This window comes from Drosophila melanogaster, chromosome X (assembly GCF_000001215.4).
Source record: "Drosophila melanogaster chromosome X".
Taxonomy (NCBI): domain Eukaryota; kingdom Metazoa; phylum Arthropoda; class Insecta; order Diptera; family Drosophilidae; genus Drosophila; species Drosophila melanogaster.
The window spans coordinates 18934158-18950824 of record NC_004354.4 but is presented as its reverse complement, the minus strand read 5'-3'; the positions used below and the strand labels follow the sequence as shown (position 1 = coordinate 18950824).

At 39.5% G+C, this 16667-nt stretch overlaps 1 protein-coding gene across 4 annotated transcripts in view; it reads right to left on the bottom strand.

The window, feature by feature from the left end:
- CG43759 (uncharacterized protein) overlaps positions 1-16667 on the bottom strand; it is a 98295-nt gene that overhangs the window by 77805 nt on the left and 3823 nt on the right. For 3 of the 4 annotated variants that reach the window (NM_001272769.1, NM_133114.4, NM_001272768.1), the window contains exon 2: positions 14056-14218. The exons of the other annotated variant lie outside the window; for it this stretch is intronic. The gene's annotated coding sequence lies outside the window, so the exon portion shown is untranslated. The remainder of the gene's footprint in view (positions 1-14055; positions 14219-16667) is intronic. 4 annotated transcript variants of the gene reach the window in all.

Here is a 16667-nt window from a genome sequence, read left to right as displayed (position 1 = left end):
TAAACGACAGATAGGTTGAATTAAAACATTAATTATAATTCAAGAATATCTTCAAATTTAGTATTGTATCTTGCAAAATAAACCAAAAATGCATAGATACATTGAAGCACAATATCAAACGATGAATATATTAAGAAGAGGAAAAATAAATGTTATACCACAACTTTTATCAAATGTTTTAAATAACGATATTGCATAAAATTCGGTTTAAAGTCTTCCTATACTGTATAAATTTAAATATTTATATATATATATATATATATATATATATATATATATATAGACCTCAAAAGTTCAAAATGAAATCTGTGAGCTGCCTCCGAGTGGCCGAGTTGCCATTAGACACAAAGCTGGGAAAAGTCCTGAAACTCATTTCCTATGCTCCTTCAGCAGCAGTTCGCTTCGCCTCTTGTCCACTGTTCGCTTTTTCTTTTTCCCCACCAGGCCTCCTTCTCGCCCTGCTCCACCAGCTCACCCCTGCCCCCTATCCACCCAGCTCCTTTAGGACACTGCCACGTCCCCTTGTCCCCTATGACTTGCCTTGTCCTCCTCGTCCTTTGGCTGGCTGGTGTGGACCATCATCCATTTATGATTTAGTCCCTTACTTCGTCCCCTGCGCCGTTCATATATCTCTGTCTCGCTTAGGATGGTTGCATTTTTATTGCCAACTTTGTTGTTGCACAGTCAACACCTACTCCCTTTTTTGCAGAGGCGTAGGTGGAACTCGCACCAGTGGCTTATTAAACAAGAAAAAAAAATGTTGACCTGTAATAACTGTTAGCTGGGTAGATTAGTTATCACTTTCATATGTCATTTTCAAAGGATTGGGAACTTTAGAACTCTTTTCTGATTTATATTTTGGAAATCACCAAATAAATGTCTGAATTTATGAAAATCTTACCCCTTTTCTACGCCCCTGTTGCTAGAACCCCTTTTATTTGGTTATAGCCCAGTGTAAGTTGCTTTTCCCTTTTATACAATTTTGTTTTTTTTTTTTTTTTGTCTTGCACTTTAATTTTTTTTCTGCCTTTCACTTCGCACTCTTTTTGAGTGCAAAATGTAAATTTTGATGTCACTGGGAAATTCTGTGGCACTGCTTCTTCTTGCCGCTCTATAGGCCATTGACGAGGACACTGTCCAGCATGGTTAAGTTCGTTGGTCCTTGCAGCACCACTGGCTCTGGGATTCCCCTGCACTTTCTCTTCTACGATTTCATGCTTGACTCGAGTGTGAACTTCCGCTTTTCGCCATTTTTTTTTTCTTTCCTTTTTTATGCTTTCATCAGTTGACTTGTTCGACGCTCTTTCCTGGTTTTCCCAGCAGTTTTCCCCATTTTTCCAGTTTTTTTTATGTTTTTTTATTTGTTAATATTTTTGTTGCTTTGAGTCCATTGCAAAAATATTTATTTGGACAATTTTTCATTGGATTGTTGAAGAAGTTTGTTGCCTTCTTCGTTCTCCTACCGCTTGTTTATTCGACTACGCCACGCCCCCGCCGCCCATTAGTCTCACTCTCCAATTTTGTCGCTGTGTAAATTTGCGTGCAGCTGGCGCACAATTTTAACACTTCTTGTGCAAATTCAATGCAGTTCTTTCCATAGTTAATACATAATACATACATATGTATATTTGCAACTATATACAGCGAGTTGTGAAATTTTAAGGTGGTATTTTCGATTTGAAGTTAAAGTTCGATTTTATGGATTTATTAAATAGTGTAGTTATTGCATTTAGAAGATCAAAACATATTAGGTATTTGTTTTAGTATTAACAAAAAATGATTGCAATTATGATATTTTATATTTGGAATTTCCACTTGGACAGTTCGAGGCACCCAGCAGTGGGAGGTGGGTGGTTACTCCTCAAGTGGCATGGGTGGGTCGACGGTGTTGGCCACAATTAAACTTTACGACTGCAATTTTTAGCGAATTTTTTCCGCCGCCTCGCCATCTCGCATGCAACTTCTTCGTTTTGTTTGGGAAAAGTTTTGTAAAATTTAAAGCATTTGTTCGGGCCGTACATATATATATATATATGTATGTATGCAATGTATGTATATATTTTTTCATATTCAGCAAGCCAAGAACTTGCGGGAGCATTTGAGCTGCGCCCCCTTGAAGCCACCACTTTTTCGGGTTGTAAAAATGAACCTCTGGCGGCGACGTAGTCAACAAAAACCCAGCAGGTCGGTGGAAGAGTTCTGATTCTGGTTTTGGTGAAGGCGATGGTTCTAGTGATGGTGCTGGTGGATCCAAGACAAAGGGATGAGCTGCGAGGCAAACGGATGGAAAGTCTCTAAGTGAGTTCCCTTCGCGGAACGGGGACTTTGACGCTCTAATGGAATGCGGAAGAGTGAATGGCCACGGAATTGCGGAACGGAATGGATCTGCTGATGCTGGAGGGAGGAATGGTAAGGGGGCCATCAAAAAGTGGCACTATTTAAGAGGGTTTTCCCTCGGCCATAAATCCAAGCGGCTTAAATCTGCACAAATTAATGAACAACGAAAAATGTAAATAAGGCCATAAAAAATATGCACTCACACATGTATGCAGGGTAACCGTATCCATTGGCCTATTGTTCATCCGCCAATATCGCAGGTACATAAATACAAACATACATGTAAAATGGGTGTTTTTTTTTTTCCAAAACTACATCTTTAAGATCTTTAAGAGAATCACGCAGTGTTCGCCAATCCACATTGCTGTGCTTCCACATCCGCAGCTTGTCGCGCAAAAAAGAATTGGCATCTAATCCAAATTGATTGAATCATTTGCAACATCCGCTTCCAGATCCTTTTTTTCTGCGCCCGCCTCCGATTTCTCTGCTCCCCTTTATTTTTTTCTCCAACTGACGAACGAAAGAGTTTCGCTTATGCTTTCTTCTAACCCTTTTCCCGGACCGGACCAACTTCTTTTTGCCTTTTGCCTTGGCTTTTCGACACTACTTCTGTTTGTCGCCCAAAGCTTAATTAGACCACAATGTTAAAGCGAACTTTTGGGCTAAGAGATAGTAAGAGTTGGTTTTATTCACTGAGAAAAATACACATAAATCTATTCCACAAGCTATATGGCATCCAGTTCATAAATGCACCGCATTAAATTGCAGTTTCTCCAAAAGGAGATTCTTTTACAACATTGCCTAGGCTCTAGATACTAACTATTCGAACAATTTACATCTTGTGTTAATTATGTTAATTACAACGATTTTTCTGTGTGCAGAATGATAGTACCTCCTTCATCTCATTGATATTTGATTACAGGGCCATGTGGCCCGTGAGACAATGAGACTTTTGTCGATAGAACGTTAAAGGTTCTGCCTGGGACTTGTTCCTTTTGCGTCCTCCTTTCTCCACAACATTCACTCTTCTTTCACTGCATTCTTTTCTTCTCCGGCGGCCTCCGGACATTTGATGTTCGGTTTTGGGGGGGGAGGCTGTAAATGCGGAGGAGGATGGTATGTGGCTAAGAAGGTTGAGGAGAAGAAGGAAGCAGCGCGGTTCCAGCCTCAAATTTCAATGAGCATTGAGCCACTTAAGCGGTGAGCAAAGGTCGTTCTCCGTGGGTTACTGTCATTCGATATTTGCCCAAAAGTAAAAAGTAGCTCAGGTAGTCCTGAATCCGGGTTTCTCTGCGCCGCGGCAACTGATGTGAGGGAGGCAGAAGATAAACGCACAGATAGATAGATATGTTTTATGGATGCCTACACAGGGCGAAATAAAGTCTAGTAACTAGACGTTTAAGCATATACAAAAAATTTACTAAATATTGTGGTTATAGGGTTTGAGACGCGAATTCATCTTGTTATTAATTGATTCATATTTATTACACAATACACTTTAAGCTAAAAATTGAACCATTTTGCAATTTAAAAGACCAAAAAAATATATTTGCCCTACTATTTGTTTTGTTTTCTGAGTGTAAAAGCGGTTAATGAAGCATTAAGGATGTCTCAAGGAAAAATCAGGCAAAAAAGGGAAAATTTCAGGGAATGTGACAGAGAAAGAGAAAAAGAGAGAGAGCGAGAGAGTTGGAGAAACGGGAGAAGAGAGTTACTTTGTCTCTGAGCCTCGCCTAGAAGCGGAAATTGCGCTAAGTGCCCCGGCACGCAAAATAAACATTGCCCACATTTGCCACTCTCAATTCTCAAATTCTCCTGCTCGCCCCTTTCTCACTTTAATAATCCTCTTCTAGTTCCCGTCTTCATCTAGTGGTATATATAATTTTTGTTATATAACAAAAAATTTAACCTTTTTTTTATATTTTTGCGGGTGCAACACACTCTCAAGTAGTCGAAGTGAGTCAGTGCAGTTGGCAGAGGGTTTCCCACTGTGTTCCCCCAGTTTTGTTTTATTTCATTTTTTTTTTCTTTTTTTTGTTTACTGGGGGTAGGGTTGCCCAGTGCCGGGCAATAACCCCTTTTTGAAGGGGGCGAATAAAAAAAAAATCAACAGCAAAATTGTAGCCCCATCAAACCGACTAGGGGTGCAAAAAATTATTGTCCAAAGGAAGCTGCTGTTAAATGGTTTCCATGCTCTTTAATGATAATGATATAATCCTTGAGCCTTGTTTTTAAGCAGAAAATATAAGTTTCGAAACTTCAAAATATACATAATATGTATGCAAAATGTTCGTAAACGATTGCAAGGAACTCGATTGGCAATTCTTTGAAAAGTGAAAAAAAAAATCGTATATTTTCTAAACGGTTACGTATCGGTTTTAAATCGGTTAGGAGCAGTTTCGAAGCCGCATCCTTGGTCCAAACTCGACAGTTCCCCCGGGAAAAGTAACGTCGAACCGCAGCAATCGGGGAAAAACAGTCATAAAGCTCAACGAAAAAAGAAATCGGGCCAACAACCGCAGTTGGTTTCCCTAGTTCCCAACTGCTTCCTCATCTTTTTGTCGCCGCGGCCGTAGTAGTTCTCCCCCATTTTGGTAGTTTCTGAAACTCCCCTTCGTTTTTTTCCCATTTTGTTCCCTGCCAAAAAGGGGAGCTCGAGTCCAAAGTCCCGGCCCGGGCCGGCTTTGATTGAGAGTACCCAGTCACAAAAGGCACTCCCGGTTAAAAGGGAAGTTGTGGGAACAGGAACGGGATTGGAATTGGGAGCGGGAGCGGGAGCGGTAACTGTGACTGTCACTGTGACTCGCAGTGCGATTGTGGGGCTCAAGTCATTAGGCTCGCCTTCGCCGCAACTCGCTGCTCAATGCAATGCCTCCCCCCTTTTGCCTTTTGTTTGACAATTTCTGCGAGGGTTCCTCGAAGAAGAAAAGGGCTCCGCAGCCCCAACCCTGAAATGAAATACAGTCATTGTGTCTTAGCCTGGCCAAAAACTGGCATGCCAAAAAGGGGGAGAAATCAGTGAAAGGCTTGACTCGGAAACGGGGACATTCTCCAGACTTTAAGTCGCAAAGACCAGCAGTTTTTTCCAATCCTCTGGTCCAAATCCGTTTCAAGTGATCGGTTAAGATGAATTTTTTAGAATATGCAGAAGTTTAACGCACTGCGTGATTTCTTTTATATATAAATACCAAATTTTATTATTCTACGTCAGTTTATTTAACATTTTCATTGAAACTAGACTAGCAATACCTTTAAATATTTTTAGAGCACCAACTAAAATTAGCTCTCCCAAAGTATCCATTTCTTCATACAATAAGCCACTTTTCTTTCATTTCAAAAAAAAGGTCCTGCTTTATATTTCCCTTTGATATCTACCACTCGTTTTTATTCCGCCTTTTTTTTCTGAGCGTTGCAAAAACTGAAAGCGACCCGAAAGTGAAGTCAAGAAGGGAATTACATACAAAATATTTTATAATAAATTCCAAAATGGCAAAAGGAGCAGGCACTTGCACACACACACACACGCATGCAAATAGGGCGAATGGCGGAGAGCCGGGAAAATAAAGTATTGCAGAAAAACTAGTTTGCAAGCACCCCAACCCCCCCTCCCAACCCCTCGGATTTTCACCTCATGTGTAACAGGAATTATGATGACATACAAGAGAAGGGGTGGCGGGTAATGCCGGGGATTGTTGGATTGCATGGCGCTATGTTTTGCCAACTTGTCTACTTAATCCTTACGTGAGGGAGTGGCTAACAAAAAAAAAAAAATCTTGAAAAAAAAAACAAAAATACGTATACAACACGGGGAATAGGGCAAAATATATAAAAAAATACGTATTTTTTATACATATATTGTTTGTGGGGCGAGGGTCATTCATTTTAATATGCCAACGCTGGCCACGCATGGGCGGCAGGGGTGCGGTGGGCGTGGCAGGGCGATTGCAATTGGCCCCCCAACCGAACCACATTCAAACGGGGTGGCAACCCTAAGCGGCGTCTCTGATTATTTGCATAAATTAATTACAAAAACGTTTTGCCTCTGGCAGCTTAGGAGTGTATGCACACTTTTCGAAATTCGAAACCATTAGAATTGTGCAAATGTTATTAAATTTCAAATAAAAAAAAAACAAGCTTTCTAAAATTCCTGCAAACATTAAACAACTTTGTAAACAACATATAACGATAATCACATTTTTTGAAAAACAACTATAAGTCAGTCAGCGAAATGTACTTGTAATATGATTGTAAAGTTGATAGCGAATTTTCCGAGTGTGTGGCGGATCCAATGTGCGTATCCAGCCAGGGGCGTAGTGCTGGTAACGACGGGGTAGGGCGTATAAGGGCTGCGAGGCGGGGCGGTGCGGGGGCGTGGCACGCACATGAGGTTCGCCAAGGTAAACTTTTTTAATTATGAAAATTAAGTGCAGCGACGACGGCTGCATCATAAGAACGGCAAAGAGATGAAGAAGCGACACCAAATGGGGGGATGCATTCCACATGCATGCGGCGAGAAGGGAAGTGAAGGGGGTGGGGGAGTTTGCGGACTGTAGAATGCGATGGGAAGGGGGATTCTTGCCGCACAGGGGAGTTAACTTTACGCGAGTGTCGCTGGCAAACAGATGGCTGCATTAATTGGATCTGAAGATTTTTGCAATAATCCCAAGGGAAAACTGAGGAAAAAGTGGCGCTTAAATGATATCTAAGAGGTGCATTAAAACATACCCACTTCTAGAATTTGTTTTTAATTAAATCGTATTCAAAATGAAATTTAAATGTAAGCAAACCTTTAAGTTTTGTTTTTGAAATCAAGCTAAAGGATCCTTCAATAAAAAATGAATTATCAAGCAATATAAACAGTAAGAAACCACAAAAACGGTCTGTTTACTTATTAATTATGAATGAAATCATTGATTTATTAAAGGTGCCTTAAAATTCAAATAAAAATACGATTTTTTGAGAGAAGAAATCAAAATATCCCAGTTTATTAATGACCATATAAATATGGAAACTCTCTAAAAATATTTAAAAATAACTTTATGACTCCTATTCCGCTTCAGCAGTCATTCCTAAAATGGCTCGTATTTATTACCATATATACTTTAATCACTTTTCCAAATATTTATGTTTTATTATTGGACGTGAAGGCGAAGAAGTGATTTATGTCCCGAGGATTCGTTTCTTATTTCATTACTTTAGCGTTCCTGGAATGTCATTCCATCCGCTGCTGTCCTCCGTGAAGCTTTGGCTTTTGGTTTGGTTTGGTTTAGCTTCCAGGAAAACTAATTTCGCCAGGAGGGCCTCGAAGTCCGAGTCGAAGTCTTAACTTTGGAACTGTGGCGGGGATTACCGCGCCAGTGGTAATTCATTTGGGCCATTGCCTGCGAGGATTTAACTGTTTTTCGCTTGACTCGAACGTGGTCTTAACCCACCGCCGGCCACTCCCATTCAATTTTGGCCAAAAAAACAAAACATAAAAAAAAAAAACAATAACAAAAAAATCACCTGAGAAAAGCACTTAAAATTCCACAATCCTCGGCAATGAGATTGCCCCTTTGAAAAAATCACCGTCAAACGCTTAACGCATGCGCAACAAAAGGCTGCCCCAAGACCAACACACCCCCCTCCCCCCCCCCCCCTTGGATAGCTCCCCACGGAACCCGTGACTCCTACGCCTTTGCTCCGAGAATCGGATCGTTGGGCAAAAATTGCTTTTTAAAACGCTGTAACTCATTTGGAGTTTGTGTTGCCTTTGCCTTTTTCTAAGCCTAATTAACTGTTAAATGAGCATTTTGAACCGAGAGTTTGTGGGTGTGTGTGTGTGTTAGCCACTCGACATATTTCAGAAATGTTGTTAACTTTAGGCTTTGATTTACTGCGGCCTGTACATCTCGTTTTCACACCAAGCTTTTTGTCGATTTGTTAGATCATTTCGTTATAAGGCTGATATCATTTAAGCTTACAACAATGCTCAAATATATTCATAGTTAACTAAATGCACTTAAAAGTAATTTATTTCATAAGCAAATGCATAAAAACTTTTGGTATGAAACATTATTTTCTGCTTATGAATAACATTTATTTACACAAGTTGAATACCAAAGAGATAGCACAGTTGCCAAAAATATCTGCATCTAATCTAATTGTATTAAAAATCGTATACTTTGGCAGTGTACTTTCAGCTTCTTTCATAGTTTTTTTTTTCCCCCAAACTCCTTTTGCTTCTTTGAGACACTTTCACTTGCCACACAAATGAAATTGTATCATTAGTCGCGCGCGCGTTTTGCACGCGTTTCGCTGGCGTTTCGCAGGCGATTACATTTCGCTTCTCGTTTTTCCCCCTTTTGCCAATCGAAAGCGTCTTTTCCTGCACCTAAAGTTGTTGTTGTTGCTATCATTTGTTGTTGTTCCTATTTTTCCTGTTGCTGTTGCTGTGAAACCGGAAATTTTTGTCATTAGCTGGGAAATTTTATTTTCGCTTCGTTTCATTTTCGGCGATTTTTTTCGCCATCCGCTTTTCCGAGTCTCTTTCAAGGATTTGTAAAGCGTTTTCCTGACCTTATCCTCTGAATGGTCTCCGGAAAAGAGGAAAGTCGCTCAGGAGTAGAAGTTTGGACTTGAGTTCGCCTTGCTCAGGTTGGAATTACCTTAGCTACCCTCTAATTTTAGAAGACATACAATTGTTTATTGTATTAATAGCACTGTTATAATTTGGGCAATATTATTCTACTATTTAATAAATATTTTAATTATAATAGCAATATAACAAGTTTTTAAAATGTAATTGAAATGTTTTCGAACTGATTTTCTTAATTACAGGGTATTTTCATATAAGATTGTTATGCGACCGTTTTTGTCTGTCTTTATATCATTTTTCTTTTGGCAGTTTTCGGGCTTTTCCCACATTTTTTTTTTTTTTTTGCTCGCCTCACAATTTTTATCGAGCTATGCGAATTTTCGCTAGTCGCCTTCGTCCTGTGGAATTGCCACGCCCCCGTCCAAGTCCGCCGCCCCTCGTTTCTGGCTGTTGCTTTATCATTTTTCTTCGTCTGGTTTCCCCCTCACCGCACCGCATCGCACCGCACCCCCCGCCCAACTCCTGCTTCTCTGTTGCCATATCTCTCGCTTTATATATTTGGCCAAGCTTAGTTTTTGGGTTCGAAGGCGACTTGCACTGCCAGGGACATATATTCAACAAAAAAAAAAAAAAAACTTAAAAAAAAGTATAAAAAAGAGGAAGTGGGTGGGTGGTATGCAATACATTCGCATTTTGTATCATTCTGCGTGAGTGTGTGTGTGTGTTTGTGCGTTTGTGTGAGTGCGAGGGGACAAATGATAAATGAATTTGTGATAAATGAAGCATGTGGCCAAAAGTTGAAAATACTTTTTACACACAGTTTTGGAATCCGTTTGGGCAAGAGCGGTAGCGGGATGGTGTGCGAAATTGGGGGTGTGGCAGGGGCAGGGGCGACGGCGGTGGCTTCTTGTGGGCGGTTGCCAGTGGCCAAATGTCTATCGAATTATGAATGGAAAGGCGCTTATTGCCAGTTCAGATATCACAAGTCGGACAGTTTTGGACAAAGACCCGCTTCATTAACATTGGCTTTTCACCAACCACCCCCCCTGCCCTCCCCACGCACCGTACACCCACACAACCACTTTTACCTGTTTTCCAGCCCACTTTTCGCCCAGCCCGCCTCCCACTTTTGGCTGGCCTTTATTTTGTTATGCAAACTTTTCTGGCACTTTTCAACTAATGAAAGGGCAGATCTTTTGGGTTCTGCAACTGATGGGCATGATTTGCTGTTCGATTTGTGAGCAGGGCACTTCGAGGGCAATGGGAAAATAATAATATTATGATAAGTTGACACAGGGCAAATGTGAATATCCAATTAAGAGCGGCAGGCTGATTTAAATGTTCAGAACTGCTACATATCAAAAGTTAAGTTACAACATGTTAACAAAAATACTTTTAGTTAATTTAATGTTGAATACTGAGCATTGATCACAAGTCTCAGGGTTTTTTTTTCTCAGTGCTATTTCCAGTCTAGTGCCAGCTTCTTCGTCGTTTTCTTTGAGAAAGTACCCAAACAAGTGAATCATGGAGGGAGCAGCACAAGGTGTGGGTGTGAAAATGGGGCACTCTTAGGTGGGGGGGTATTGGGTGCAGAAGTGGAGCGATTACTTTTGAATAGTTTAACAGCTGTTCCAAGTGACTGTGCAGTGGAGGATGCAGTAAAATAAATGGTCAAGTAATTGGGAATCGAGATTGGTTCGGGGATTAAGTTGAAAATGAGTGGCTATTTTTCACGCCGAGTTAATGTTGCTCTGGAGCTGCTCGAAAATGCATTCTCATGGCGCGACTAGTGTATAAAACAAGTGTATATATATTTTAGGTTTTAGTAATATAAGTCATTCTTAAATTCACCAACTTTATTTGTAACATATTAACTAAAGCTAACACTCGCTACCCACACGATGTTTTTATCTTGCCAAATACGTTTCTCTTCTTTGGAAATACACATACATACAAATCTTGGCGATTTTCCAGCAAACTTCCCACTTGATCCATGTGCTGCGTCCACACCTCAATCCAATGCCATCCCGTTCCCGATCACCAGACTCTATTTCGAATCCAGAGAATGACTAGACAGACGGGGGTCTCGAGATGCCCCATTGCCCATTGTTTCGATGGTCAGCTTGTGTTGCCATGTAAATCAATGCATTATTTTCCCACGTCGTTTTAACAAAAAAAGCCAAAACTCATTTATCAGAGGCGGCATTTCGACAACAGAAACAAAACAAAAAAAAAAAAACGGCGGCCCACACAAAACAACAACAACAACAACAACAGCAGCAGCAACAAGAACAACAATATCGAAACAAGAAATGAGCAGCATCATCATTTATATAGCCCATAACCATTGCCCATATAAGTCGGCATTCGGAATTGTGTGCGCCTGGGTAAACAATCGTATGCTGATGATTATATAGTGTTATGCCTATTATCGCATCAAATCGAATTCAATCGAAATAAAACCAAGAGTTGGTTATAAAACTAAAAAGTTGATAGGTGTAAAGGTATCCACATCGACCATACATATCTCGATTAATACAATCCTTTTGCAGTCTTGTAGCTATTTATTTTCGTACATTTTATTGATATTGCTATAACCTTAAGTATAACCTTTAGTATGGCACCAGAGTACATAATTAGTTTGTCCAACCAACCTACCAACACTCCCCAGCGTATGTGGTATTCCCCAAGTTCGCTATTCGAATTCTTTGATTTGCTTGCTGCTTTTATCGTGGACAAACAGACATTTAATTTATGGCCAACATTTAATTGCGAAAACTCAGCTTGTTTGTGTTTTGGGTTTTCCAGGGCGTTATTCAAACGCATAGATACGCACACCCATCTATCTCGCAGCACATATATTCTCGTCTATATATGTACATATAATATATATATATATATTTATATATATATTTCAAATAATGACCACAAAACTGTCATTAGACACGGCGCATAAACAGTTGAAACAACAAAACGGGCCGGGAAAAACAAAACAAAACACAGAAAAAAAAAGCAACGAAAATTAAAGTGGATGGCAAACAGAGCGCATCGATGGCATTGAATAATAATATTTCACCGCTTCGCCAACTCCTTGGGAGCAATATATACCATGCCATCTAGCCATATAGCCATATAGCTATATAACCATATAACCATAGATATAGCCCCATCCCATATCCATACAATCCTCGGGTGCTGCTGGTGCTGCTTCTTCCTGCTCGTCGCCGCTGTTTGTTCATAATTTGTTTGTATGGAGTGTTTGTTGGCCTGCCGAGTTTGCTTTTTATGTTTTGAGCAGTGAGCTCTGTGCATATTCCATTGATTTAATTGATTCCAAACAACGACAACAACAACAACAAAAAAGAGGAGAAAAAATTCAAATCACGAAAGTGTTAAGAAATCGAGCGAACGAAACCAGAAGACTCTTGGTATCGGTACCCTTTCTGCCGTCTCTTTCTCTCTGCTTTATCCGATCTATCTGCACAAGCCAGCCGTCTCTTTCTGTTTAAACAGGTTCTGTCAGCGAACTGTGAAGAATTCTTTTTTTTTTCCGTGCACCGCAAAAAAGAATTGAATTTCTTTATGAAGGGTACTACTTTTAGAAACTTTTTTGATCTTTCATCGCTTTATATGTTATTATATAATTATATACATTCCTCTCAGTTATCTCATTAGATATCATTATCATTATACTATCATTATATTTGAAAAACATCGTACTCAAAGTTTCGGCGAGTGTACCAGTTTCGTGTTTTATTTTTTTTTTCCTTTTTTTGAACCTGCGTGCCCAAGAGTCAACATTCCTACTCCCTAAATCGCTCCCTCTCGCTCTGACTCTGTTTAAAGTGGAAACCTGTTTTCTCAATAATAAAAACTAATTTATTTACTAGTTGTAGGTACAAAGAACAACAACAACAGCGAGAAAACGACTGAGAAATATACGCCGAAAACGATGGGGACAAACTGAAAGAGCGAAAGGGAAAGAAGGAAGAAAAGGTTTTCGAGCGTTGGGGAAAAAACTGCGTGTGTGGCTAATCAGAATCAAATTGATTTAAATTTGAATGGTTCGACGGGTAAAGTGCGAGGAATACAACAAATACAAAAAAAAAAAACAGGTGAGCGGGGGATTTAAGTGAGAAAAGAAGCGATAAGTTGTTCCCAACTTAAGTGAAGTTTACTCTGCCCTCCGCTGCTTATCTCTAATTTCTGATTTCTTGACCATTTGGAACTGAAAACCCTTTTTTTTTTTTGGGTTGCCTATTTGAAAGTCACGCAAAAGTTCATTCAGGCGGAAGAAATATGCATAGCATAGAGTTAAATAATCTATAGATTTTCAGTAATATATTTTGGGTATTAACAATAGATTGGGAGTTACACTTAAAAAAAATAAAAATAACTGGCAGATCTATATATAAAAACTGCTCTAACACCATTTTTTCCGCCCTGATGCAAATTACAATCAACTTCAATCTATTGGAATTTTCCTCTCTAACTAGACAAACACCAAGGAATCACAGGTGAGCGCTAATTGTAGTGGCAAATATTTGTCGATCGAGTTGTGCAGGAGAGAGAAAACCCGAAAATGAAAACCCAAACGAGGATGAGGGAAAATCGAGGCAGAATTCGAGCGGAGGGAAATTCTCAAAGAGTTTGCAGCTGCAATTGTTGTTTTTCCTCCTGTTTGTTGTTTGTTCGAAAATTGCAGGCAGCGAAAAGTATTTAGAGGAAGAAAACTGAAACTGAAGCCAAAGCCGAAGCCGAAGCTGGGCAAAGAACAATACCCGAAATACGAAGAAAGTATCTTAAAGATAGCAAACTGCACGAAAGCCAAACAAAAGCAGCGGAAGTAAACGGCTGGTGGCAGGGGGGGGGGGGCTTGGTATAAGATATAAGGTGGCTGGTGCAAAGTATCTACAAGTCGAAAGCGCAAAGTTTTGCGCTCACTTTTGACACAGTCGACAAGACAAGATACACACGGGCCGAAATAGATACAGATACACGGATGAGTCAGAGGATAGTAGTAGCAGTAGTAGCAGCCGGATGGTCAACAGTGGATACTAGCTAAATAATAAATAGAGTGGATGAGCTGAGTACTAGTTCGCCCGGTTGACAACAGGTGGCTTCACCCCACTTCCACTTACCTGTCTGTTTATGTTTTACGCACTCCAGTTGTTGTTCTTCTGCTCGCCGATGTTGCCGTTCAATTACACCGACCTTCTACTTTTGTTTTTCCACCTGGTCCTGCAGTCCCGAAACTCTGGACTCTGTGCATCCACCAGATGCCCCCAAGTTACAAAATTTATGCTGCAAAAGATCGCAGGAGTAAGTGAGTGGTAAGTGGGCCATTGCAAAATTTCGAATTATAAACAATAATAGGCGGGCGGAAATTGGCAAACATTATTTGGGTTTGCTTTGCGGAAAACCTTTAGCTACGTAATCAGATTTCACGATGAATAAAATGCACATTTGAAGTTAATTGACATATTTTCATGCCCTTAAGCAGCTAAGTGTAAAATATTCCACACTTAATTGGAATCAAATCAAATTAAATTCAAATTAAATTGCTTTGCAAATTAGGTAATTAAAATTTCAAATATTTAACGAAATTTCTTACAATAACCACTCGATTTGTGTAGGCAACCAAATTATTTTGACAGCCAATCTCGTTTGCCAAATGATTCACGCGCCCATGAATATTTATCATATTTTTTTTTCATCTTCACTTTAAAACTTTAGAAATTAACACTTTTTGTGAAGAAGAATCCAGTTTCGCTACGGCCTAGAATTTTAATTCTATTCAAAACTAACAACTTTCTGAGTCAGCAGACGACCACAAGCCGAGATTTATACACGACAAGAGGATACCATTTTTTGCTGGCCCTTTAATATCATTTTTTGTATAGCCATCCTTTCATGCCGTTTTTTTTTTTTTTTTGTGGGCCCAAAGCCTTTTCATTCCTGAACCATGACCCCAGGCCAAACCTTTCTTGGTCCAACCGTTGCAAACTTGCTTCAAGTTCAATTTTCTTTTGTTCTATCGAAAAGCAAATAAAAAAGCCGATTTACTAAATAAAGTTGAATGCGCCAGCCGAAAAAGAAGATCAAACTTTTGCTAGTCTTGGCAGAAAAGTAGTATTCATTGCGAAAAAATTTAAGTGAAAATAAAAACGCAGCTAAACGAAATATCTGATACCCATCTACAGCATTAAATGCTATATGAGTAGAAGATACATTTATTTAAATTCGATTATAAATGAAAAAGTCAAATTTTATAAACTCCAATATGATATTTTTCTCAATTGAATTTCATTCAGTGATTTTCTTTAATTTATTTGTTATCTTTTCTCTTCTCAGAAGACTTTTTGCTACCCAGTGTCGTAGGTTTCCAACCGGAAAAGTCGGCCGAATACGGCGTGAGATACTCAATCGGATTAAAATGCATTCGAGTAGCAATGACACTGACACGCCTTCTCGCCCCAAAAAAAAAAAAACAAATAAGAAAAAAGCAAAATACGCAAAAAAAAAATAAAGAAAAAAAGAGAAAAACCGAAAGAAAAGATACGAAATGGCACGGCAGCGGCAACTTAAACTGTGGCAAAAGTTATTGTAACTTGTGCCCGCCGGCAAGGCAAGACCAATCGAGGGGCGGGGAATTCCGGGGGCGTGGTTGGATAGGGGGTCACGCAGATGCGGGAGTGGGGCAGAACTGATACTGTGACCGAGGCGCCACGCGCCTACTTGCCACGCATTTCCTTCCACATTCCCGCCCGAAATCTTTTGGCTCTTTTTTTTTTTTTTTTTTTTTTTTTTTTTTTTTGGTGACCTCAATCTTTAGTTCAATGCGTGACCAAGGGGGGGCGCGTTGGTGAAGGGGCGTCCAGAGACGCGGAATCTTGCCAACTGTGACTTTCTTATACAACAACAATATTTCGCTTGGCTAACAGACGGCCTAAACATTTTATAATCCCCATCTTATAGAGTATAAGCCCTGAGAGCAAAGTCCAGAAAAACGTAAGGCACTTTTTACATTATTCCTGAGCAAGTCGCTGGTATGGGGATTCGCTTACAAAGATGCTTTTTAAATGATTAAACGCTCCGAATTGCCGAATTTCTCTTGTGTTTTTTTGGCCAGGGCCAAGTTCTTTTGCTTTTTGTTCGCTGCCCTTTTCCGCTGCTGTTTCGTTCTTTATTTCATTCTTATATTTTTTTTTTTTTGTTTTTTTTTGCTGAGATATCACATGGAATGACATTAAGTCGGGCGAAAAATCACGCAGCTCCCTGCTCATTAACATTTAGCATTTGGACAAATCGATATGGGTTTTGATGTGATTTTTTTTGCATTTTAATGCGAGCATCATAAAATTAAAAGCGCTTTGTGACAAAAAAAAAAACATTTAATATGGAAACAAGCGGGCAATGCAAAGAAATCAAATGATAAGGCAAGATGAAAGAACTTTGATTTGATTCCATTTGATTGAACCGAGTTGCGCAAAGCTTCTTTCTATGGCGCCCCACTTTAATTGCTTATTGTACATTTAATTGAAATAAATTCATTATTTTATAGTTTCACTGGGAAATTGTTTAGAAATCTAATTAAAATACTTGCATTTGTTGAACTCATCAAAATCTCCGACAATTGAAAGAGAATCTGCTAATCCTTGCTTTGTGTTTAACTAACCTAACTTCATTTTAGGATGCTCATTCTGAAAACCATTTAAAGACCCTATTTTTAATGCATTTCCAGTTTATCAAG